Source organism: Schistocerca piceifrons, chromosome 6 (assembly GCF_021461385.2).
Source record: "Schistocerca piceifrons isolate TAMUIC-IGC-003096 chromosome 6, iqSchPice1.1, whole genome shotgun sequence".
Taxonomy (NCBI): Eukaryota; Metazoa; Arthropoda; class Insecta; order Orthoptera; family Acrididae; genus Schistocerca; species Schistocerca piceifrons.
The window spans coordinates 234611677-234636255 of NC_060143.1; the positions used below are offsets into that span (position 1 = coordinate 234611677).

The 24579-nt window shown below is 42.3% G+C and overlaps 1 protein-coding gene across 1 annotated transcript in view; it reads left to right on the forward strand.

The window, feature by feature from the left end:
* LOC124803048 (fatty acid 2-hydroxylase) overlaps positions 1-24579 on the forward strand; it is a 509122-nt gene that overhangs the window by 210780 nt on the left and 273763 nt on the right. The window contains exon 2 of the mRNA XM_047264166.1: positions 11200-11255. The gene's annotated coding sequence lies outside the window, so the exon portion shown is untranslated. The remainder of the gene's footprint in view (positions 1-11199; positions 11256-24579) is intronic.

The window sequence follows — 24579 nt, forward strand, 5'->3', positions numbered from 1 at the left end:
GGCAAGTTGCCTCATAAAACTCTTTTCTCCTTAACTCGATTGGGTGCTTCGTCAGTTACCAGATCTATAACCTACCTTCAGAAATCTTCTGTAGCACAGCATTTAAAAAGCTTCTGTCCTTTTCTTGGTCGTAGTGTTTGTCGTCACGTTCGACTTCCATGTAAAACAAACTTCAGACAAATAGTGTCACAAAAGACTTCCTAATATTTAAATTTGTATCCAATGATAATGGACGCAGGCCTATATTCCAGTTTTTCAGAAAATCCTTTCTTGCTCCTGCCAGTCTGCATTTTATATACGAGTACTCTTGACTTTTGCCGTCATCAGTTATTTTGTTTCTCAAATAGCGTTTCGTTTTGTAATCTACTCCCCTTATTATCATCTGCCTTAACTGCACACACTCCATTATATTTGTTGTACCTTTGTTGATGTCATTCTTATAACCTCTTTCAAACGGTTACCCATTTCGTTCAAGCACCCTTCCAAGTCTTTTGCTGTCTCTGATAAAATTATATCTCATAGGCAAATCTTAAAATTCTTTCTTACATGGCCCTGTACTGTAAATACTTTTAGAATTTATTCTTCGGTTTCCTTTATTGTTTTCGGCATGTGCAGACTAAGCAACGATGGGGATTGGCTACAACTCTGTCCCACTTTCTTCTCAACTGCGTCTTGTTAATGTCCTTTGGCGCTTCTACAGAGCTGGTTTCTGAACAAATAATAGAAAAGTTCCCGCTCCCTGTATTTTCCCCGCCAAATTTTCAATGACTGTATTCCAGACAACATTGTTCAATGGATTTTTTCTAAATCTTCAGAATCCATAAAAGTGGCCTTACTTCCATTCAACCTATGTTCTAAAATAACTAGTAGGGTCTACATTGCTTCGCACGTTCCAACATTTCTCATAAACCCAAACTGATATTCCCCCTGGTCAGCTTCCACCAGTCGTTCACTCCTTTTACAGGAAATTAGGTTACAGCCGCGACAAGTTGCACTGATGATTCCGTAAGACTCAGAATTGCCAGCCCCTGATTACATTCTTGGGATTATTACATTCTTGTTTAAGTCTGAGGGTGCTTCGCCTCTTTCATATATCCCAGCTCACCAGATGGAACAGTTGTGCCATGACTGTTTCTCACAAAGATCTTAATTCTGTGATTATTACCGCCAAATAAATGGAAATAAATTCACTACATTATTTTGTACAGGCTGTGACCACCAGTCGAAAGAACTTCATCTTCCTACATCTGTTTCCCTCAAGCCATCTTATGATGGTAAAAGAACAACATTTTCTAGATTCCTTTCATTTAAGTTATGAAAACAAGACAAGAGAGAACTTATAAATCGCGGAAGGGCTATGCCGAGATGGAAGGCTCCTCCAGAGCGTCGATTACAGAAAGCGGATGCTTTTAGTGGGTCGCAGAGGAAGCTTTCTTTTTTCTCGCAGAACAACCCTAACGTGTTTCATGTGGCTGGTGCGTACGCGCAGGCGTTGCGTTGGTGTGAGGCCTTGGAATTTTTCTGCCCGGCAGTGAGTGGGCGTCAATCTACACAGGGCAGAGATTACGGGGCACGTACGGAAAATTCGATGTCGTTGAGTGTGGAAATTATTTGATGAGCGAGGGTCTCTCTGCAGATAAAAACCGGCGGCGGTGTCGTTTACAGCCGCGTTATCTATGTTCTCGCCTATTATCGCAAATCCTAGCAGGCACGTGGCATTTTGACGTCTCTGATTACGGCGGTAATGAGTCTCATCCCTGCCTAGTCATGTCGAATTATATTATAGTTCCAGTACTAGAGGATACTAAAGACAGATTTATAGTGAATGTAATAGCGGTTAATGCTAATGCAAATTCCAGTAATGTATGGCACCGAAAATTTAGCAGTTCAAATAATAATTTTGGATTCTTTTGCCACTGTGTCCAGTCCTGTTTGGACCAAATGCGTGGCACTTTATTTAAAGCATCTTTTATGACACTGTAACACTTGACGTCTTGTTTACAAATCTATTTCACAAGATCATGTTCAAAAATTATTTTTATACTGCTAACGTTTTTGGCTACTACTTTCTTTCCACACGTTCTTCAATACACAGGCTTTTGTTTTCTAACATGTTGCACAATATTTTCTCGTTAGCATGTGAATGTGAACACATGAAAACAGGTAAAAAAACTGTCGAACGATATCTTGGAAAAGAACACTCGGATTTAGGAAGGCACGTTCATGTACAGGTAATATATTTATTGTTAAAAAACTGATAAAGAAAAGAAGGGAATTAAACCATCCCCTACACGTGGTATTTTTAGCTTATGAAAAAGGCTATGATAGAGTTAAAACACGTACGCCTTGGTGAACACTGGAAATTATCAAGACCCAAGTAATTTAATCAACGGATTAAAACGTTTACACCAATCAGCAAACATCATAATGAAATTGGAGTATACAGAATATACAGAAACCACAGAAATTAATGAAGGACGTAGGGACAAGGATCTGGTCTAAAACCATTGTTATTTATTATCTTTTGGGGCCAAATGGTCGAGGAACGCAAAGGAAAGGAAAACCCCCCTTAGTGTAAAAATAAACAAAGGCGCAGTGTTTCAAATATTATCATCTGTAGACGAACAGATTCTAACAACTAGCGAAGATTATTTACGGAGGTCTGCATATAAATTCGAAACACTAACACACAGGAGCACATGATTTTTTGTCGTTACATATTTCAGCCTGTGGTCACGCAATTAGTATCATTACCTGTTTCGAATTATTACTAAGTCCTTTGGAATGAATGCAACAAAAAAGAAAAAATAAACCGTAATTTAAAGGTAAGATACAATAAACATGGCTGTGATCTGATCAAAACTGAAGATAAGGGGGATTAAAAAATGTTAGGAAACTAAATTACAAATCAAATTAACTTCTGAACACAACATTCGTACTTAAGTACGTTACGCAGTAAATCGTCAACTAAAGAGGCCCGTAAATGAGAGAATGTAAACATCTCTGCCCTCTGATTATTGTGACTGAAGGCTATAGTTGACATCCTAAATAGCACGAAGTTGGTAACTATACCAGTTGTGTGACTTCAGGATGAAAAATAGAATTAAAACAACAATTACAAGATCGTCACTGTTTCACTAAGGCTGGGTACAATATGAACATTTCGGTAATCAAAACAAAATCAATAACTGTAACTGGAAAACCTTTAATGGGTAAAATCATGCCCACCAAAGTCGTACTGAAAGATTCAGATAATTCAACTAGAAACTGCAATTTCTCATCCACAGTAAACCGAGAGACATAAACAGCAGTAAAGGTCCCTTTACTCTGTGATTAACGTAAGTCCGAAAACTGTTTCAGAAGGGTGAATATGACCCTTCTTGAAAAATAAATCTGCCCTAAAGAGGCTAACGACTTTATGAAGCAACTTATTCACATGTAATGACTTTGATAAACAGCGGAACAATGATGTTTACACGGACGCATGTGATTGCTGCTGGCTGCCGTTACGGAATTGACGTCAATTTAGAAGGTGTTATCTTCGGACTCAGTGCATTAATTCATTGCGTAAATGACAGGGATACGCTCGTGTCTTCACTGTTCGGTAAATAAGGAAGTTACCGATTACAGCAACAACGGTGCACTTGTTTTAACCGAGGAACAGAATATTCAAGTTTAGTTACACTGCATAGTCTAACGATGGCATAATACGAGTACGTTACAGTAGACTATGATAACATGTTGTCAATGGATCAGGTCTCATTCGAAAGAGAGTATATCAGTTTTCAGCTAAATTTCCTCGGCAAAACATTTTATTGTTTGTACCTAACGGAAGACTTTTGAAACAATTTAATCCATGTTTGATATGAGAATTTACGTAACTGCCTATGCAGTATTAATGACGAGGAAAATAGAAGGCATCTAGTTTCCTATTTATTGTGTCATCATGGATTTTCAAGTACTGCTCCTATGCCCGCATAAAGTATCATCAAGGAAGTCTGGCTTCAAGCAAAATACAGTTGAATGTTTGTCTTCACGAAAGATATGACATCCTCAGAAGGAATTTGCTAATGTGCACTGAAACTACAATAGTAGCAATATTTTGTCAATTTTGAACATTTGCGGGATAAATTTAGTTATTGCTACTGTTTACATTATAGCTATGTCTATTGTACGTTGCCTGTAGATTACGGTTTCTTTTTTTTTTGTTGCATCCCTATCCAAGGACTTGTAACAACGTATTACACTGAAGTATTTTTTCGTGTAGAGCAAATGAATAATACGTTCACATCAACAAAAAAAACAAAAAAATCAAGTAAGTGATATCTAAAAGCTTAATAAAACATACCATAATACTTAGAGCAGGCCAACTGTTATAAATAAGTAGACGCACACTAACTTTTCTAGCCTCAATATACTATTTTACAATTCTAGGTACAATTTTAGGATAGAGATGTTTTATGAGCGTATGTATGTTTCCAACAAGACGGATACAAGAATTACTGGCAGATCCCGGATGAGACCAACGCATTTGACGATACGGATAATAAATGGGATGAAGCACTATGTGCGGCTAACTTTCTGACTACACAAAACAATTATTCACTAATCTTCTAGCTTGTACACCCACCTATATCTGCACGATAAGAAAATGTAAATTAGAAAGTCACTGTTCATAGGGTTTATGAATGCGTGGTTGGATTTTTAAGTGTTGGTTATGCTACTAGCTAGAGGTTAACCAACGCAGCTGTGACATTAACACTAAAAAATACAATAGAAAAGTTCAAATAAATGCAGGCAGGAATTTGATGCGAAAATAATGTTCACTACTCACACCATTTTAAATCTTAACAAAACTTAGTTTATTCGATCACTACGACATATATCACGTGTTAATAATGGTTTAACAATGAATTAATTAATATGAGAGTGAGGGCACATCTTAAACGTAATAGTATCTCATGCTCACGCAAACTTTCGTAAAATAGTCAAAGTTCCCTTAGGACGAGTTTAAAGATAAAGCTTCACAACTGCAAACTAACGGAATTTCTAGTACAGACCATCGCAAAAAAATAACCTTAGTAAAATTTTAGAATTCACACTAGTTCTCCTGACGCGTAGTATTTTAAGTCCCCAAGTGAAAAATATTTCAGAGTATTCGCTGGTGACACGCGTGCCTATCACAAGTCCACGATTCAGTGCGTAGAATAAGTTCGACAGACTAGAGGGGTGACCTATTGCTGCTCATACGTACTCCCAGCTGCAGATCTCAAAAACGACAGGCCCGCAACCGATTCAAAACCAAAGCTCCCCTGTGCCAAGAATGCTGCTCCTATTTAAGCCCTCGCGTTGACGTGAGTCAAACACACACACTTCTGACTTCGACAACATACTTAAAAACTGTAAATTCAATGTTACATGCATGCATCGTTTATCAATTAATACGCAACTGTCCTCGGCTTTCTGTTGCTTTTCTTCGTTTTTCTCTACGTTGGGTAGTTGGTTCATAAATGATAATTTCGTCCAGGAAAACACTACTTTACGATGTTTCGTTACTAATATATATAAAAAATTAAAATTACTTGCATTCATGTATCCCTATCAATTTCCGTATTAGCGCTGCTGCTTTAAATATTTCCTTTATTACTCATGTGAAAATTCGCGATTTTATGAGCAGAAAACGTATTGCAGCCTGTAATCTAAAATAGGTACTGTTTTTAATAAAAATCTGCTATGATAGTCCGATAGCTCTCATTGAGACGTATCCACAGACACTTCGTTTGAGAAAATCGCTTAAGGCGCTGTGGAATCTTAACTTTCAATGTTCGTTTTGTACTTAAAACACTTCACACGAAATAACTTAAAAAACTGATTTTCGGATCGAGTGCCCATTTTCAGTAACGCACCCCACTTATTTTTATTTTTTTAACCATGTTGCTGACTTCTCTATAACTAGTTGGATTCACTTTTTGTTGGATTTAATATTATTTGATATTTATTCTGGACACTCAAGATAATGACGGCAGTTACGCCTCAATGCCCGGCCGGGGGGGCCGAGCGGTTCTAGGCGCTACAGTCCGGAATCGCGTGATTGCTACGGTCGCAGGTTCGATGCCCTGCCACGGGCATGGATGTATGTGATGTCCTTAGGTTAGTTAGGTTTAAGTTCTAGGGGACTGATGACCTCAGAAGTTAAGTCCCATAGTGCTCAGAGCCGTTTGAGCCATTTGAACACCTCAATGTTTGCAGCCAACGGCCAGGTATTCCTAAAGATGCGGCCAGAACACAGGTTTACCTGCTAGCCGCTGTCCTGCAATCTTAGTAATTCTGATACGCAGACCGTCTGCCAATCACTAAGGCTCAAAGGCTGCCACTGTCTATTATTGACGAAGCCAGAAAGACCGTGCGGCATCTGAGCTCTGTCTGGCTAGTCCTGCACACCTCCTCGTCTGTCAGAATACTTGTGCTGGCTTGGCCGCGCCTTTCTCTCGCCACAAACTGAAAGCGCGCGCACAGCAACGTCCATTTTTACCAGGTTGCACCGTCTCATGTTGTAGATAGAGTGCTGCCTTCATTATAGATCTGTAGCACAAATGGATGGACAGTCACAGAAACAGCACACTGCAATCTGAAGATAATATACGACAGACAAATAAAATATAAACAGCAACAATAACAAGTCCAATACTTCAAATCCAACACAGCCTCTACCCATGAATTTTCAGAGGAAGTTAGTAAATGCCCACTGAAAATGTCACAACAGTTGTTATAACGCTTGAACGGGGAAAGACACAGGTGTTTTGTTAAAGAACGAGCTCGTCAGTCCATGTTAAATGACATTTGAAAATACCAATGTAGGACTTTCTGGTTTATTTTGAATCAAAGAAAGTATTTTTCTGTGATCAAAATTGTTTCGGTGGAGTTTGACAATCATTAGAGCATTTTTATTTCCAAAAATTTGTGAAACGACGAAAACAGAGTTTGTATGCAGTAATTTTCCCTCTTGCTACTCCAGTCCGTAAAGATATTTTACACCTTTGCAGATCGAACTAGCACTTCCGGGTTGTATGTCAATTCAGACGCAAAGTATCGACCTGGATGTAAGCCATAAAGTTTCGACGTACATCCTGAATTAACTACTGGCAAATCGCTATCAGGCATAAAAGTACAGGAAGTAGTTGTTCTAATTAGTAACGTAATGTACTCTTATTATTACACAGTTCTATTGCAACAGAAACTATTAACTCTTGATTTTTAGATTTATTCACTAGCAACAACCAGAGAATTACAAAAAATCCTGGCGGAGGAACATCCGTAACTGAGCGTTATAGACGAGGTTGAAAATAACGCTTCAGTTATAAAGTTCTTTTTAATATTCAATAGTTACAACACGACCATCGTCAGGTCCTATAACTTTGTACTGTGACCCCGAGCGTCGCGGTGGGCGAACACAGGACGCGACGTACCACCACCGAGCGCAGAGCAGACAGAGTTACTACTTAGGTGTTTGGGGTACCCAGAACAACCAACTCTGGCCGTAATAACGGCCTTGATACGCCTGGGCATTAAGTTAAACAGAGCTTGGATGGCGTGTACATGTACAGCTACCCATGCAGCTTCTGCACGATACCACAGTTCATCAAGAGTAGTGACTGACGTATTGTGACAAGCCGATTGCTCGGCCGCCATTGAAAAGACGTTTTCAATTGGTGAGAGATCTGGAGAATGTGCCGGGCAGGACAGCACTCGAACATTTTCTGTATCCAGAAAGGCCCGTACAGGACCTGCAAAATGCGGTCGTCTATTATCCCGCGGGTCAGGGATTTTCTCTGCCTCGTGATGGCTGGGTGTTGTGTGCTGTTCTTAGGGTAGTTAGGTTTAAGTAGTTCTAAGTTCTAGGGGACTGATGACCATCGATGTTAAGTCCCATAGTGCTCAGAGCCATTTATTATCCCGCTGAAATGTAGGGTTTCGCAGGGATCGAATGAGAGGTAGAGCCACGCGTCGTAACACATTTGAAATGTAACGTCCACTGTTCAAAGTGCCGTCAATGCGAACAAGAGGTGACCGAGACGTGTAACCAATGGCACCCCATACCATCACGCCGGGTGATAACCCAGTATGGCGATGACGAATACACGCTCCCATTGTGCGTTCACTGTGATGTCGTCCAACACAGATGCGAGCATCATGATGCTGTAAACAGAACCTGGATTCATCCGAAGAAATGGCGTTTTCCCATTCGCGCACCCAGGTTCGTCGTTGAATACACCATCGCAGGCGCTCCTGTCTGTGTTGCAGCGTCAAGGGTAACCGCAGCCACGGTCTCTGAGCTGATAGTCCATGCTGCTGCAAACGTAGTCGAACTGTTCGTGCAGATGGTTGTTGTCTTGCAAACGTACTCATCTGTTGACTCAGGGATCGACACGTGGCTGCACGATTCTTTACAGCCATGCGGATAAGATGCCTGTCATCTCGACTGCTAGTGATACGAGGCCGTTGGGATCCAGCACAGCGTTCCGTATTACCCTCCTGAACCCACCGATTCCATATTCTGCTAACAGTCATTGGATCTCGACCAACGCGAGCAGCAATGTCGCGATACGATAAACCGCAATCGCGATAGGCTACAATCCTACTTTTATCAAAGTCGGAAACGTGATGGTACGCATTTCTCCTCCTTACACGAGGCATCACAACAACGTTTCATCAAGCAGCACCGGTCAACTGCTGTTTGTGTATGAGAAATCGGTTGGAAACTTTCCTCATGTCAGCACGTCGTAGGTGTCGCGACCGGCGCCAACCTTGTTTGAATGCTCTGAAAAGCTAATCATTTGCATATCACAGCATCTTCTTCCTGTCGGTTAAATTTCGCGTCTGTAGCACGTCGTCTTCATGGTGCAGCAATTTTAATGGCCAGTAGTGTAATAGGAATTGTCGAAGACAGCAAAACAGCTATTAGTTGCTGCAATCACCTCCTCGTTTGAATAAAATCTTTGTCCCACCAGTCATTTCTTCAGATTGGAGAACAAACAGCAGTCCTAGGGAGCCAAGTCTGGTGAATAGAGGGGATGTGAAACGAGTTGGAATCCTATTTCCATTAATTTTGCGACCACAACTGCTGGGGTGTGTGCTGGTGCATTGTCGTGATGGAAAAGGACTTTTTTGCGGTCCAATCGCCGGCGTTTTTCTTGCAGCTCGGTTTTCAAACGGTCCAATAACGATGAATAATATTCACCTGTAATAGTTTTACCCTTTTCCAGATAGTCGATGAGGATTATCCCTTGCGAATCCCAAAAGGCAGCCGCCATAACCTTTTCGGCCAAAGGAATGGTCTTCGCCTTTTTTGGTGCAGATTCTCCCTTTGTATCCCACTGTTTAGATTGTTTTTTGGTCTCAGGAGTATAGTAATGTATCCATGTTTCATCCACACTGACGAAATGACGCTTTAAGTCCTGCGGATTCTTCCTGAACAGCTGAAAACCACCCTTGCAACACTTCACACGATTCCGGTTTTGGTCAAGCGTGCGCAATCGCGGAACCCATTCTGTGGATAGTTTTCTTATGTCCAAATGTTTATGCAGAATGTTATATACCCATACATTCGAGATGCTCACAGCATTATCAATCTCACGCACCTTAAATCTTCTGACATCCATCACCATATCATGTATTTTATCTATGATTTCTGGAGTCGCAACCTCCACAGGGCGTCCAGAACGTTCAGCATCACTGGTGGCCATATGGACACTCCGAAAATTTTGAAACCACTTATAAACTGTTCTAATCGAAGGTGCAGATTTTTTTTTCCCTTTATTGAGTTTCAGTTCCCCCCGAAGAGGGTGGGCTGGCAGCAGCTTAGTACACCGCTCTTCAGCCTACACATTTTGTTTTAAAAGATGAAGATAATAAATAATAAAAACGGGCGATAAAATCGGTGACTTAAATGGTAAAATGGCGGAAAATCGTGAAACTTAAAACATAAAACAAGGGGTTGATGATGCTAATAAAATACATATGAAGCAGACAGGTAAAAGAATAGACATACAATTAAAAAAACACGACGACAGTCTAGTTCCTGTTCGCAAGAGACATAAAATTTACATCCAGTGACAGCATGGTTTCTGTTCGCAACACTTTGGTAAGACGAACAACACTGAACATTCACTTGAACACTGCACTAAAAAATTGGCACAAATATGATATACCACAGCCAAGGGCAGATGGGGGGAACCTGGACAGATGACGGGAAAGGAAAAGGGGGGGGGGAGGAGAGGAAAAATCGAAGTGGGGAGGAGAAGGGAAAGGAGCTGATGGAGGACGAGGGGAGGAAGAGGGGGAGGAAGAGGGGGAGCGGGTGCTGGGCAGACGTGACAGGGAGTGGGGAAAGTCAGAGGTGGGGTATACAAAAGGACTCAGGGGGGGGGGGGGAGGCAGAGAGTGGTTAGGTGGGGAGAAAACTGGATGGAAGGGGGAGAAGAGGGAGCCTGGGGAAAGGACAGGAAAGGAGGGGGGGGGGAGGATCAGGGTTGATAGGAGGGATAAATGGAGGGAGAAAAGGCACCATCCGGGAGGGGGAGTTGATGGAAGCCACCTTGGGAAAGGAGATGAAAGGTGTCGAGATGGAGGGTAGGAGGGACACAACAGTGAAGGCGTGGAAGGGGGCGGGGACAGGAGAGGAGCGGAGCAACCAGGGGGTGAGAGGATCAAGGTGGCGGGAGGTGTAGAGTATGCAGAGAAGGTGCAGAATCACCAAAATGTTTATAAAGCTTCTCTTTAGTCTCCTGAGGCGTTTTGCCTTTCATAAGGTAATGTTTAAGCAGAACACGACATTATTTTTCATCCATTTTTTGACAATCACTCGACTTCCTTGATTCACACGAATTCCAAAGACAAAGAAATAGACCAATATGGCTGAAATTTGGTGTGCGTTCTTTCCAAAGATGCTAGTAACTAAACATGACATCGATACAGCCCAGTGGTGCCATCTCTCGGACTTTGCACGCACTTTTCAAACGCCCCTCGTATAAGATCTAATGATGGGCACGTAAGAGCCCGAAACCGGTCGTGTTTTAACGACTCAAAAATCAAAAGAACCTTACAACTGAAACTGTATTTTTGACCTCTGCAACCTGACGACTGTCTATATTCATCTGTCGTCGAAAATTTTCCTAATACTCTTATCTTCCTGTTTTCTAGGGTGAAAATGTTTGCTGGCCTAAGGTGCTAGAAACTTCGCGTGTTGCGGACTTGTGGTAAGTAGAATGTCTTAGCGTTTTGACGGCTGCAATAAAATTTTTCATCACTGTAGTCTGTTTTTTACTGTCTTGGGTCACTTCTTTAAACAAGAGGGTATCAACACTACCTTTTGATGAGTTGTTCGAAACAGCTATATGTAAAGAAATTTTCGTATGATGTGTATTATGACTAATTTCACCTGTTATATTAAATAAGTCGTGGACTGCTAAATTGGTAACCAAGAGTTCACGTTATAGTAATAATAATAGAATTAACGGAGATGTCGTGTGTCTCAACGGTGTGGTGCACGTCTATCAGCTGGACGCTACTTCGGAGACTTGCGTGTCCCGGAGCGAGCTACACCCAAGGTACCCAGGTGGTCACCCATTCAAGTACCAGCCGGGCCCAGCGGTGGTTGCCTTAAGCCGTCGGCCCACCGACCGTGCATCCTAACGTTGAGCGTTGAGCGTGCCGAGTTTCTGACGTCATTGCGTGGAACAGCAGTAATTTTAAGGACCGTGCTCTCTACTGTGAGAGGCCACTGTGGGGGGCCCAGGGAGCAGGATACTGAGTGAGGTGTGGTGCTACAAAAGAATAAGATCGCTTCTCGGCTTTTGGCAAGATCAATGTGTAGTTTTTTATTAATGATAATAGACCATACAATCACCAACAAATTTACAATCTTCCATATTAGATGTACCACTTATTTTTGACCAAATATAAATTTTTTCGTCGGAATTAATCTTACGCCTAGACCTACAAGTAAGAGACAATGAACCATAAGGTACTAAATAAGAACCTTCATTAATAACAATAATTTCGGACAAATGTACAGTACGAAATGCCAAAACTTCACGAGATGTAAAACTTTCCAATCCAGTCCTAGAAGCATCATGACAAACAACAGCAGCGAATGTAATCCAGTGACTCTTACTCATTACGCTAAACTAACATCACAGCCTTCACAAGTAATCTGGTTATCTTACCCCTTGCTAAAATCCTTAATCGTAGATATGTTACTAATTGAAATTTAATTATAACAAATTGTACCAAGAACAATGCGTTTTGGGTGGTTCCTCAGTGTGTCGTTGCCTTTAAATAGCCTACTCTCATAATACGCAAGTTACAATAATTATTTTGCCACGAATATGATGTTTCTCATTATTTTATTGGAACGAATCACACAGTTAACAACGGATTTTCCAGCTATTCTCAATTTGCTGGTGCTCAGAAACGGCATATATGCATATAGGCTTGAAATGAATGCCAATATGGCGCCTCACAACTCTGTAATGATGGGACACGGTGTGCGTGTGACGTAGGTGGCATTGTGCTATCTCACTGGTCAACGCTCAGAAGCACGCTCAGAATATCTGACCTGCTAGATATTGCCCTGCACGTTCGGAAAGACTCCCGAGCGTGCTATTCCACGCTATGATGTCAGGAACTCGGGACGCTCAACGCTCAACGTTCGGATGCACGGTCCGTGTGCCGACGGCTTTAGGTTACCGGGCGAGAACCGACGTACCCAACGTAGCAAGGCCATTGGCTTGTTCAGTTCTCAAATGTTGCTTTGTTAGTATGTATACGTTGCACACTGAAGCGTCAGAAGGAATTTGCTGCTGCAACAATATAAAGTTCTAACATACGACTGTTTCAAGTTAGTTACGAAAAATTACACTAGGCCGTGACCTAGGTACAGGATCGGCTGAATCGCTTCTTCATTAAGCCAGAAAAATTAAAAATCGGTAGATGAGAATGCGGAGAAGTGACAATAGTGATAAAATCGTGAATAGAAATGCATTTTCGGCTATAACAACTGAATCAGAATTTATGTGCACGGTGAAGATAACTTATCGGTAGGTTGACAGTCCTCTTGAAAACAATAAAACAAAACAGTGTGTATGAAGTCGACGTTTCATTCAGCTTCTTACCATGACGTTAACCCAAAAGTATGAGATGCGCCTTAAAATTGAGTTCGCTGTGAAAGGGAACGGGTATGAAATATGGCGCCACCTCTACCCCCAAACAGCAATACTATCGATTTAAGTACGCGGCCTAGTCACAATAAAGTGGCCACCGCCTATGTTCGACTTTAACGTACAATAACAACCCAGACGGCAGATAGCAGCACTGCCAGTGGAGGGTAATACAGGGTGTTACAAAAAGGTACGGCCAAACTTTCAGGAAACATTCCTCACACACAAAGAAAGAGAATATGTTATGTGGACATGTGTCCGGAAACAGTTACTTTCCATGTTAGAGCTCATTTTATTACTTCTCATCAAATCACATTAATCATGGAATGGAATCACACAGCAACAGAACGTACCAGCGTGACTTCAAACACTTCGTTACAGGAAATGTTCAAAATGTCCTCCGTTAGCGAGGATACTTGCATCCACCCTCCGTCGCATGGAATCCCTGATGCGCTGATGCAGCCCTGGAGAATGCCGTATTGTATCACAGCCGTCAAAAATACGAGCACGAAGAGTCTCTACATTTGGTACAGGGGTTGCGTAGACAAGAGCTTTCAAATCCCCCCGTAAATGAAAGTCAAGAGGGTTGAGGTCAGGAGAGCGTGGAAGCCATGGAATTGGTCCGCCTCTACCAATCCATCGGTCACCGAATTTCTTGTTGAGAAGCGTACGAACACTTCGACTGAAATGTGCAAGAGCTCCATCGTGCATGAACCACATGTTGTGTCGTACTTGTAAAGGCACATGTTCTAGCAGCACAGGAAGAGTATCCTGTATGAGATCATGATAACGTGCTCCATTGAGAGTACGTGGAAGAACATGGGGCCCAATCAAGAGATCTCCAACAATGCCTGCCCAAACGTTCACAGAAAATCTGTGTTGATGACGTGATTGCACAATTGCGTGCGGATTCTCGTCAGCCCACACATGTTCATTGTGAAAATTTACAATTTGATCACGTTGGAATGAAACCTCATCCGTAAAGAGAACATATGCACTGAAATGAGGATTGACACATTGTTGGATGAACCATTCGCAGAAGTGTACCCGTGGAGGCCAATCAGCTGCTGATAGTGCCTGCACACGCTGTACATGGTACGGAAACAACTGGTTCTCCCGTAGCACTCTCCATACAGTGACGTGGTCAACGTTACCTTGTACAGCAGCAACTTCTCTGACGCTGACATTAGGGTTATCGTCAACTGCACGAAGAATTGCTTCGTCCATTGCAGGTGTTCTCGTCGTTCTAGGTCTTCCCCAGTCGCGAGTCATAGTCTGGAATGTTCCGTGCTCCCTAAGACGCCGATCAATTGCTTCGAACGTCTTCCTGTTGGGACACCTTCGTTCTGGAAATCTGTCTCGATACAAACGTACCGCGCCACGGCTATTGCCTCTTGCTAATCCATACATCAAATGGACATCTGGCAACTCCGCATTTGTAAACATTGCACTGATTGCAAAACCACGTTCGTGATGAACACTAACCTGTTGATGCTACGTACTGATGTGCTTGATGCTAGTACTGTAGAGCAATGAGTCACATGTCAACACAAGCATCGAAGACAACATTACCTTCCTTCAATTGGGCCAACTGGCGGTGAATCGAGGAAGCACAGTACATACTGACGAAACTAAAATGAGCTCTAACACGGAAATTAAGCGTTTCCGGACACATGTCCACATAACATATTTTCAAGAATGTTTCCTGAAAGTTTGGCCGTAAATTTTTGTAACACCCTGTATAAAGCGTGCTGAGGGATGCGGAAAACAGCGCAGTGACTGTTGCAATGCGGAAACGGAGCGATTTATTTGACATCCAGAACAGGAGGATCATTGGTTTTCGGGCCAAGGGCGGTAGCATTTCCGACACCGCTAAGATTACAAAATATCTGCGTGCCGCCGTGGTTAAACTATACCGTACGTAGCAAAATGGCGCTGTGCGAAACCGTAGGCGAGGCAACTGTGGTGCACCACGGGCTGTAGATAACGGGGGAAAATGACGGCTGCAAAGATGTATGCGTACGGGCGAATACACGAGCAGTTGTCGAGAAACTGACCACCTGCATGAACAAAGAGGCTACCAACAGTGTCTGCTCAACGAACGATCGGCGAACGTTGCTGCGTGCGAGGGTCGGAACTTTAAAAGTGCCAACTATATATTTACAGGTCGTACAAAATAGATACTTGTTTCAAAGTTTTACGGACTTTCAAAGTAGTCACCAGCATTGTGTATAACCCGTTGCGAGCAATGCTCAATCACTTACAGTGCAAGCTGTTACTGATTTGTTTGACTGATGCGGCTGCTAAGTGCTGTACCACCTACTGCACTGCCCTGACTTACGCCTTCGTAAGTTCAACTCGATTTCTGAAAGAATCACTTCACGGCATTCGCTTCAGAACTGCTACAAATTCGTCGGGCAATAGACCGCGCCACTCGAACTGTCAACACAACTGGCACTGCTAAGAGTATCATACGACTTCCACATCGCTGGCGACGGGTTACGCTCAATGCTGGTGACTACTTTGAAGGTCAGTAAAACTTTGAAACACGTATCTATTTTGTACGACCTGTAAATAAATACTTTCCACTATTAAAGTTCCTACCCTCGTACACTACTGGCCATTAAAATTGCTACAGCACGAAGACGACGTGCTACAGAAAAGAAATTTAACCGACAGGATGCTGTGATATGCAAATAATTAGCTTTTCAGAGCATTCACACAAGCTTGCCGCCGGTGGCGACACCTACAACGTGCCGGTATGAGAAAAGTTTCCAACCGATTTCTCATACACAATCAGAAGTTGACCGGCGTTGCCAGGTGAAACGTTGTTATGATGCCTCATGTATGGAGGAGAAATGCGTGCCATCACGTTTCCGACTTTGACAAAGGTCGGATTGTAGCCTATCGCCATTGCGGTTTATCGTATCGCGACATTGCTGCTCGCGTTGGTCGAGATCCAATGACTGTTCGCAGTATATGGAATTGGTGGGTTCAGGAGGGTAATTACGGAACGCCGTGCTGGATCCCAACGGCCCCGTATCACTAGCAGTCGAGATGACAGGCATCTTATCCACATGGCTGTAAAGGATCGTGCAGCCACGTGTCGATCACTGAGTCAACAGATGTGGACGTTTGCAAGACAATAACCATCTGCACGAACAGTTCGACGACGTTTGCAGCAGCATGGACTATCAGCTCGGAGATCGTGCCTGCGGTTACCCTTGACGCTGCATGACAGACAGGAGCGCCTGCGATGGTGTACTCAACGACGAACCTGGGTGCACGAATGGCAAAACGTAATTTTTTCGGACGAATCCAGGTTCTGTTTACAGTATCATGATAGTCTCATCCGTGTTTGGTGACATCGCGCTGAATGCACATCGGAAGCGTGTATTCGTCCTCGTCATACTGGCGTATCACCCGGCGTGATGGTATGGGGTGCCATTGGTAACACGTCTCGGTCACCTCTTGTTCGCATTGACGGCACTATGAAAAGTGGACGTTACATCTCAGATGTGTTACGACCCGTGGCTCTACCCTTCACTCGTTCCCTGCGACCATCATGATACTGTAAACAGAACCTGGATTCGTCCGAAAAAATGACGTTTTGCTATTCGTGCACCCAGATTCGTCGTTGAGTACACCATTTCAGGCGCTCCTGTCTGTGATGCAGCGTCAAGGGTAACCGCAGGCACGACCGCATGTTGCAGGTCCTGTACGGCCTTTCTGGATACAGAAAATGTTCGACTGCTGCCCTCGCCAGCACATTCTCCAGATCTCTCACCAACTGAAAACCGGTGGTCTATGTTGGCTGAGCAACTGGCTCGTCACAATACGCTAGTCACTACTCTTGATGAACTGTGGTATCGTGTTGGAGCTGCATGAGCAGCTGTACCTGTACACGCCATCCAAGCTCTGTTTGACTCAATGCCCAGGCGTATCAAGGCCGTAATTACGGCCAGAGGTGGTTGTTCTGGGTACTGATTTCTCAGGGTCTATGCACTCAAATCGCGTGAAAATGTAGTCACATGTCAGTTCTAGTATAATATATTTGTCCAATGAATACCCGTTTATCATCTGCATTTGTTCTTGGTGTAGCAATTTTAACGGCCAGTAGTGTATATGCCTCCAGCGCAGGTGCTTTGTTCACGCACCCATGGTGACTGCAGTCCGTCGAGCACGAAGACTGGAATTTGCTCGCCAATGCAGAAACTGGACGTCCACTGAGTGACCTTTCAGGTGAATAATGTTCATGCTGCAAACAAAAGGTATCGTTATGGTATGAGGAACATTTACTTGGCGTTCGATGCACAATATCGTCATTCTGAAATGCACAATGGGTACTTGACGACATTGTCCATCCCCACACGCACTTCTTTTTTTCGGCACGGTGGCACCTTCCAGCAGTTCACAGTGAACGTAAGTGCTCGAAGAACACCTGGGTGAGTTTATCGTATTCCCCTGGTCACCACATTCCCCGGATCAAACGCCATCGAGAATCTATGGGGCCACCTCGATAGGGTTATTCGCATGGATCCTCAGCCGAGAATCCTGGAGCAGCTGGCAACGGCAGTGCTATCATTACGCCACCACAATCCTATCGGTACTTTCCAAAACCTCGTGGACTCTCTTCCCGAACTTCCGCGCTGCAAAAGGTGCTTATTCAGGCTTTTGAACGGTTGTCACATTAATTGACCAGACCGCGTAAAAACCGATCCAATAGGCAATGTTACTGTACCGCGAAGTAAACCACTGACCATACATTAATGTTAACACTGCAGCAATTTAGTGCAATGAATGCTCAAGACAATAATATGCACAATATTAATGAACTAAAGAGACTTCCTAACAAAGATGCATTAGCTTCATACTTAACAATCACATACAACCGTTCGCTCGATGAAAGATCCGTACTCAAAGACTGGAAAGTTGCACAGGTCACACCAATATTCAAGAAAGGTAGTAGGAGTAATCCACTAAATTACTGGCCCATATCGTTAACGTCGATATGCAGCAGGATTTTTGATCACATATTGTGTTCGAACATTATGAATTACCTCGAAGGAAACGGTCTATTGACGCACATTCATCACCGGTTTAGAAAACTTCGTTCCTGTGAAATACTACTAGCTCTTTATTCACATCAAGTGCTGAGTGCTATTGACAAGGGATTTCAGATCGATTCCGTATTCCTGGATTTCCGGAAGGCTTTTGACACTGTACCATACAAGCGGCTCGTAGTAACGTTGCTTGCTTATGGAATATCGTCTCAGTTATGTGATTGGATTTTTGATTTCTTGTCAGAGAGGTCACCGTTCGTAGTAATTGACGGGAAGTCATCGAGTAAACAAAGGTGATTTCAGGCGTTCCCCAAGGTAGTGTTATAGGCCCTTTTCTGTTCCTTACCTATATAAACGATTTGGGAGACAATCTGAGCAGCCGTCTTCGGTTGTTTACAGATGACGCTGTCATTTATCTACTAATAAAGTCATCAGAAGATCAAAACAAACTGCAAAACGATTTAGAAGAAATATCTGAATGGTGCGAAAAGTGGAAGTTGACACTAAATAACGAAAAGTGTGAGGTCATCCACACGAGTACTAAAAGGAATTCGTTAAACTTCGGTTACACGATAAATCAGTCTAATCTAAAAGCCGTAAATTCAACTGGATACCTTGGTATTACAATTACGAACAACTTAAATTGGAAAGAACACATAGAAAATGTTGTGGGGAAGGCTAACCAAAGGCTGCGTTTTATTGGCAGGACACTTAGAAATGTAACACACCTGCTAAGGAGACTGCCTACACTACGCTTGTCCGTCCTCTTTTAGAATACTGCTGCGCGGTGTGGTATCCTTACCAGGTAAGACTGAGGGAGTACATCGAAAAAGTTCAAAGAATGGCAGCACGTTTTGTATTATCGCGAAATATGGGAGAGAGTGTCACACAAATAATACAGGATTTGGGCTGGAAATCATTAGAAGATAGGCGTTTTTCGTTGCGACGGAATCTTATCACGAAATTCCAATCACCAACTTTCTCCTCCGAATATGAAAATATTTTGTTGACAACGACCTACATAGGGCGGAACGATCACCACGATAAAATAAGGAAAATCAGAGCTCGTACGGTAAGATATAGGTGTTCATTCTTTCCGCGCGCTATACGAGATTGGAATAATAGAGAATTGTGGTTCAAATGACTCTGAGCACTATGCGACTTAACTTCTGAGGTCATCAGTCGCCTAGAACTTAGAACTAATTAAACCTAACTAACCTGAGGACATCACACACATCCATGCCCGAGGCAGGATTCGAACCTGCGACTGTAGCGGTTGCTCGGCTCCAGACTGTAGCGCCTAGAACCGCACGGCTACTCAGGCCGGCAGAGAATTGTGAAGGTGGTTCGATGAACCCTCTGCCAGGCACTTAAATGTGATTTGCAGAGTATCCATGTAGATGTAAATGTAGATGTAGATTGTCTGTCCCCTTCTTTAGTACTGCTGCACGGCATGAGATCCTTACCAGGTAGGATTGACGAAGGATATAAAAAAATTTAGAAGAAGTGCAGCTCGTTTTGTATTATCATGAAATAGGGGAGAGAGTGTCACGGATTTGATAAGCGAATTGGGGCTGCAGTCACTAAAACACAGGCATTTTTCGTTGCGGCGAGAGCTTTGACGAAATTTCAAATTTCTCCTTCGAACGTAAAAATATTTCGATTATTCTCACCTATCTAGTGAGAAATGGCCATCTTAATAAAATAAGAGAAATCAAAGCACGCACTTGTATCTTTCCAGACTGACAGAATAAAAAGTGAAAGAAATATTTAAATCTGGTAAAAAGTATGCAATGCATTAAGAGAGGTTTGCCTCGGAAGAGACACGTCACAAATGCGATGACATGATACGCTTACTGCTTTGACACACTTCAAATTGGAATTACTTATCGTATCATATTTCGTAACCATTACCCTTCTTCTGCCATCGCTCTCTTATCTTTTGGTGTATCAGGCTCCTGGTGGCCATTGTACGTCTTCACTGTTTGAAAGCATCTTGACCATGAAACTACTATAATTTCCACATAAAAGTTGGTAATGAGTATTGAATAGGCTTTCGTAGAAACGAATGTAGAAAGTACAGGTACGACACGACGCGATAAGCCATCCGTCGCTCTGCTCTCAAACAATTAGTGCACGATCATGATACATCTTCCTGAAACATAAACCTCATACAACAAAATTAATGCATTCTCGCTAAAGGGATTCTACAAATGACCGCGTACACATTTAGCTGGAGAATAATAATTCTTATTCAATAATTGAAAAAGTACATAAAGCCCAACACGTACCTTCAGTCACTTCGCAAGAGACAACTGAAGTGACTACGAGAAGAGGAAGTCCTCGTTTCTCAACTGTTATTTAAGAAAAAAATTGAAAGAGTTTTAAAAATTGTACTTGACATTGCTTATGAACGCAGTCTATGTATTACAACCAGTATTATTTCACTTATACATCATATTACGTTCATTTTCTATTACATGGTTCTCACACAGAGTAATTATTTCATGATAAGATAGAAAATAAAAAATTATACGTCTTTTACAAGATATATTTCACACGAAAAGATTTTGGTGTTCACTTTCCCCCTTCCCACTGGAGGGTGAAATACTAGAAAGATAATCTGAAAGTCATTCTATGAATACTCCGCCGAACATTTAAGTGTGATTTGCACGGTAAGCATTAGGATAGGGGTAAAATATCCCACGCTGGTTAGGACGACGGGTTTTACACCGTCAGCACTCCAAGATGTTGTTTCCGCTTCTGCCATTTGAACCACACAGGTGGCTGCAGATTCGATGGCTTAATGAGAGACAGAGCTGAAGCTTATCTCTAATGCTATTCCACGTGTACGTAGGACATACTGAAGAGGAAAATAACAAGAAATTTCTAAAAGGAGTTAAAATTAGGGACAAGTAATAAAATTTTTACTGTTTGCTGATGACATTGTAACTGCCGTATGACAGGGACAGAATGGGTCGTATAAAATAGATTGTAGGATGAACATCAATAAAAGTGAAGCAAGGGCAATGGAGCTTGCTCAGAATAGGTGAACAGACTATTTAAAAAACATTCGATAACTACATGAATTTCACTTGAGTTATTCTGTTGGCGTTAATATGGTTTGGCAGTGTGTTTTTACTGCGTGAGGCGTGCAGTAACATACATTTACATATTACTGTAGTCATGTCTCAAAAATTCTTCATGTGACGTAAAGACACCAACAGTGTGCCACTGATGATGGGCATATGGTCCGGAGCCAGCCCGGTACAACCAAACAATACAAAATCCTATGCAGTCGCTGTCCTGTTATTATTTGAGTCGTTATGATTGTGGAGCCCAGTTGTGAAGTAAAATGTCCAACGAACGACGTTCTTGGTATGTGGAAGTGGCGTGCACCTAGAAGACTAATGGCAGGTAGCATTGATCACTGATGATCGATGTATTTGCGTGAGTGTTTGAGGGCAGAGAACGTTACGAGAAAACAAATACAGGCCAGCGTAATAAGTGTGCTTGGCTGGGCGGGTCATTTAAGCACACATGGCTTCCATAGTCCTTCAGCAAGGTCACCTCGGTACCAAACGCCATAACAAATGTATAGTGTGAAACTTCCTGGCAGATTAAAACTGTGTGCTGGACCGAGACTCAAACTCAGGCCCTTGCTTTTCGCGGGCAATTACTCTACCGTCTGAGCTACCCGAGCACGACTCACGTCCCGTCCTCAAAGCCCCACTTCCACTTGCCCGCGAAAGGCAAGGTCCCGAGTTTCAGTCTCGGTCCGGCACACAGTTTTAATCTGCCAGGAAATTTCATATCAGCGCACTCTCCGCTGCAGAGTGAAAATTTCATTCTGGAAAATGTGTGGTGTGCTCTACATCACCTAAACTGTTGCGGCGTACACACGCATGAGTGAGAGAAGAGTCGTTCGGAGGGAGATGACGCGCTCCCAACTGTAAAGCCATCTACCTGGCAAGGTTGTATTTTCTTGCTGCCTCTCATCTGAAATGACGAATCGCTAAGATGCTTGTGATTATGGCCCTGGCCTTCGATGCTCAATTTCTCCTCCAAAGAGAGCGTTCTCAGGTGCTTGTGGTCACAGTCCAACAGTATATCACATTCTGGCGTAATACACCTTGTTAGCTGGTGACAGGATTTATGACACGTTGTCATATGTAAGGAGTTGTCACATAGCAAGTACTAGCCTTTTTGAAATATGTAATACATCACTAAAGATATTTTTTCAGTGAGACTAAACTATTCCCTAAATAAACCCCTATAGAGCAAAGTTAATGTCAATGATTACCAACCTATTTCACACCCGAGATTCTTTTCTAAAAATGTTGAGCGAATGATATAACCTAGCACAGCGGCGGTTGCAGATTGATAATAATATTCTAAGTAAATAACAATTCGGATTTTGGAGCTATTGCTGAAATGATAATGCCAATTGTTTATTTATTTAACCTGATACCGAGAGAGGTGGCACAGTGGTTACCATACTCGCATTCGGGAGGACGACAGTTCAAATCCCCGTCCGGCCATCCAGATTTAGGTTTTCCGTGATTTTCCTAAATCGCTTCAGGCAAATGCCTGGGTGGTTCCCTTAATAGGACACTGCCCATTTGGTTCTCCATCTTTCCCTAATCCGAGCTTGTGCTCCGTCTCTAATGACGTCGTTGTTGACGGGACATTAATTTCCTCCTCCATTAACTAGATCTGATTACGGCCATGGGGCCCTCTCTTACATCGGACAAGAGTTACACAACTGCAGTACTTTTTTTTCGTCGTAGTTTCCTAAGAAATAATAATTCTTGTGACAAATAGTGTTAAAATTATTTGAGTGTCTATGCCAACAATGTGAGTAAATAATACTGCCTATGAACTAATCACGTTAATGCTGGCAGTACTTGTGCTCTAATAGTGGTAACAACAATAATAACAGTAATAATAATGATAATGACAATAATGATAGTGTCTGATATAAAAAGAATTTTTAGTGGACAAAATGGATGTTTTCTAATATAGCGAGTTATGGGGAAACGAAATCTAAGGAAACTACACCAGCTAAAAATACTGGGAAATGAGGAAGATCTGTTTGGAAAGAAGGATGTGCAAGGGTAACGAGTACGTGCAGGGACAATGGTAACCATTATTGTTATCTTTGTAGACATGTTATTATCCGACTCCTGAATCTGGAAATGTTATTCAGTTCTCTAATATAATGCGGGAGATTATTCCAGAGTAGTATTCCTGCTACTGAGAAAGACTTCGAGAGTGTGGCTAAATGATGGAGTGGGACAGAAAGGATTTTGCTTTGATGGGAACAGGTGTTTCTGCCGTGTTGTTCAGACAAGAACGTTAAGGTCGAGAAGCAATATGGGGGATAGTGTACGTTCATAAGACAGTAGAGAAGACAGAAGGTATGGATAGCATAGTATATGATGATGAAATATGATCGAAGAGTCGAACATCGCAGATATAAAGAACGCAGGCATTCACAATCATTTACGCAGTCACTCGCCAAATTTTACAAGTCGGGTAACCAAAAAGCAGAGGAAGACATTATTGTGACCTATCAAAGGCATTTGATAGTGCCAATTAACAAAAATGAAGAAAAATCATCAAAAGTTTCATTATCAAAGTCAACAACAATAGGATGGGGACATTTTTGTAATTTGGAGAAAATCATCGTGGCCCACAATGTGCAATATTAGCTTAACTATTTCTCATATATGTAAATGATCTTGCATTTACTACATACATAGCGGACTTAATTTTTTAAAGCTTCAAAAGTATTGGAATCAATCCCTATGGACATACGGCACAATGGATAGTTATAAGTAAAGTGTTTAACGAAAGAAAACTCCAGTTTCCACACGGCAATTATACACTCACTGCTATTCGTACCACTATCAGCTGATTTTGGCTGTTTGCCATTTCAAAGTGCGTATTTCTGCACTCGTAAATTTACACTGTCACGCTTGTGGGTAGCCATCATTTTAACACGTAACCGCTGTCGTACTAAACACGAGCGAGAACTACATTCCACAGTCGTCAATGTTATAAAATAACCTTACTGCTGCAGTGACGTATGTACGTAAACATAAAAACTGGTGTATATCCCACCGAACGTTGTTCAAAATGTATTGATTCGACACTGTCCACTTTAAGGTATACAGCTATTCATAAATATAGCGACAGCCACCACTGCCCATCTGACTACATCTACCGATATGTGCCCGGGACATGGTGCCTATTAAAATTTTTTGTCGGTGTGCTTAAAATTATTATCGTATATG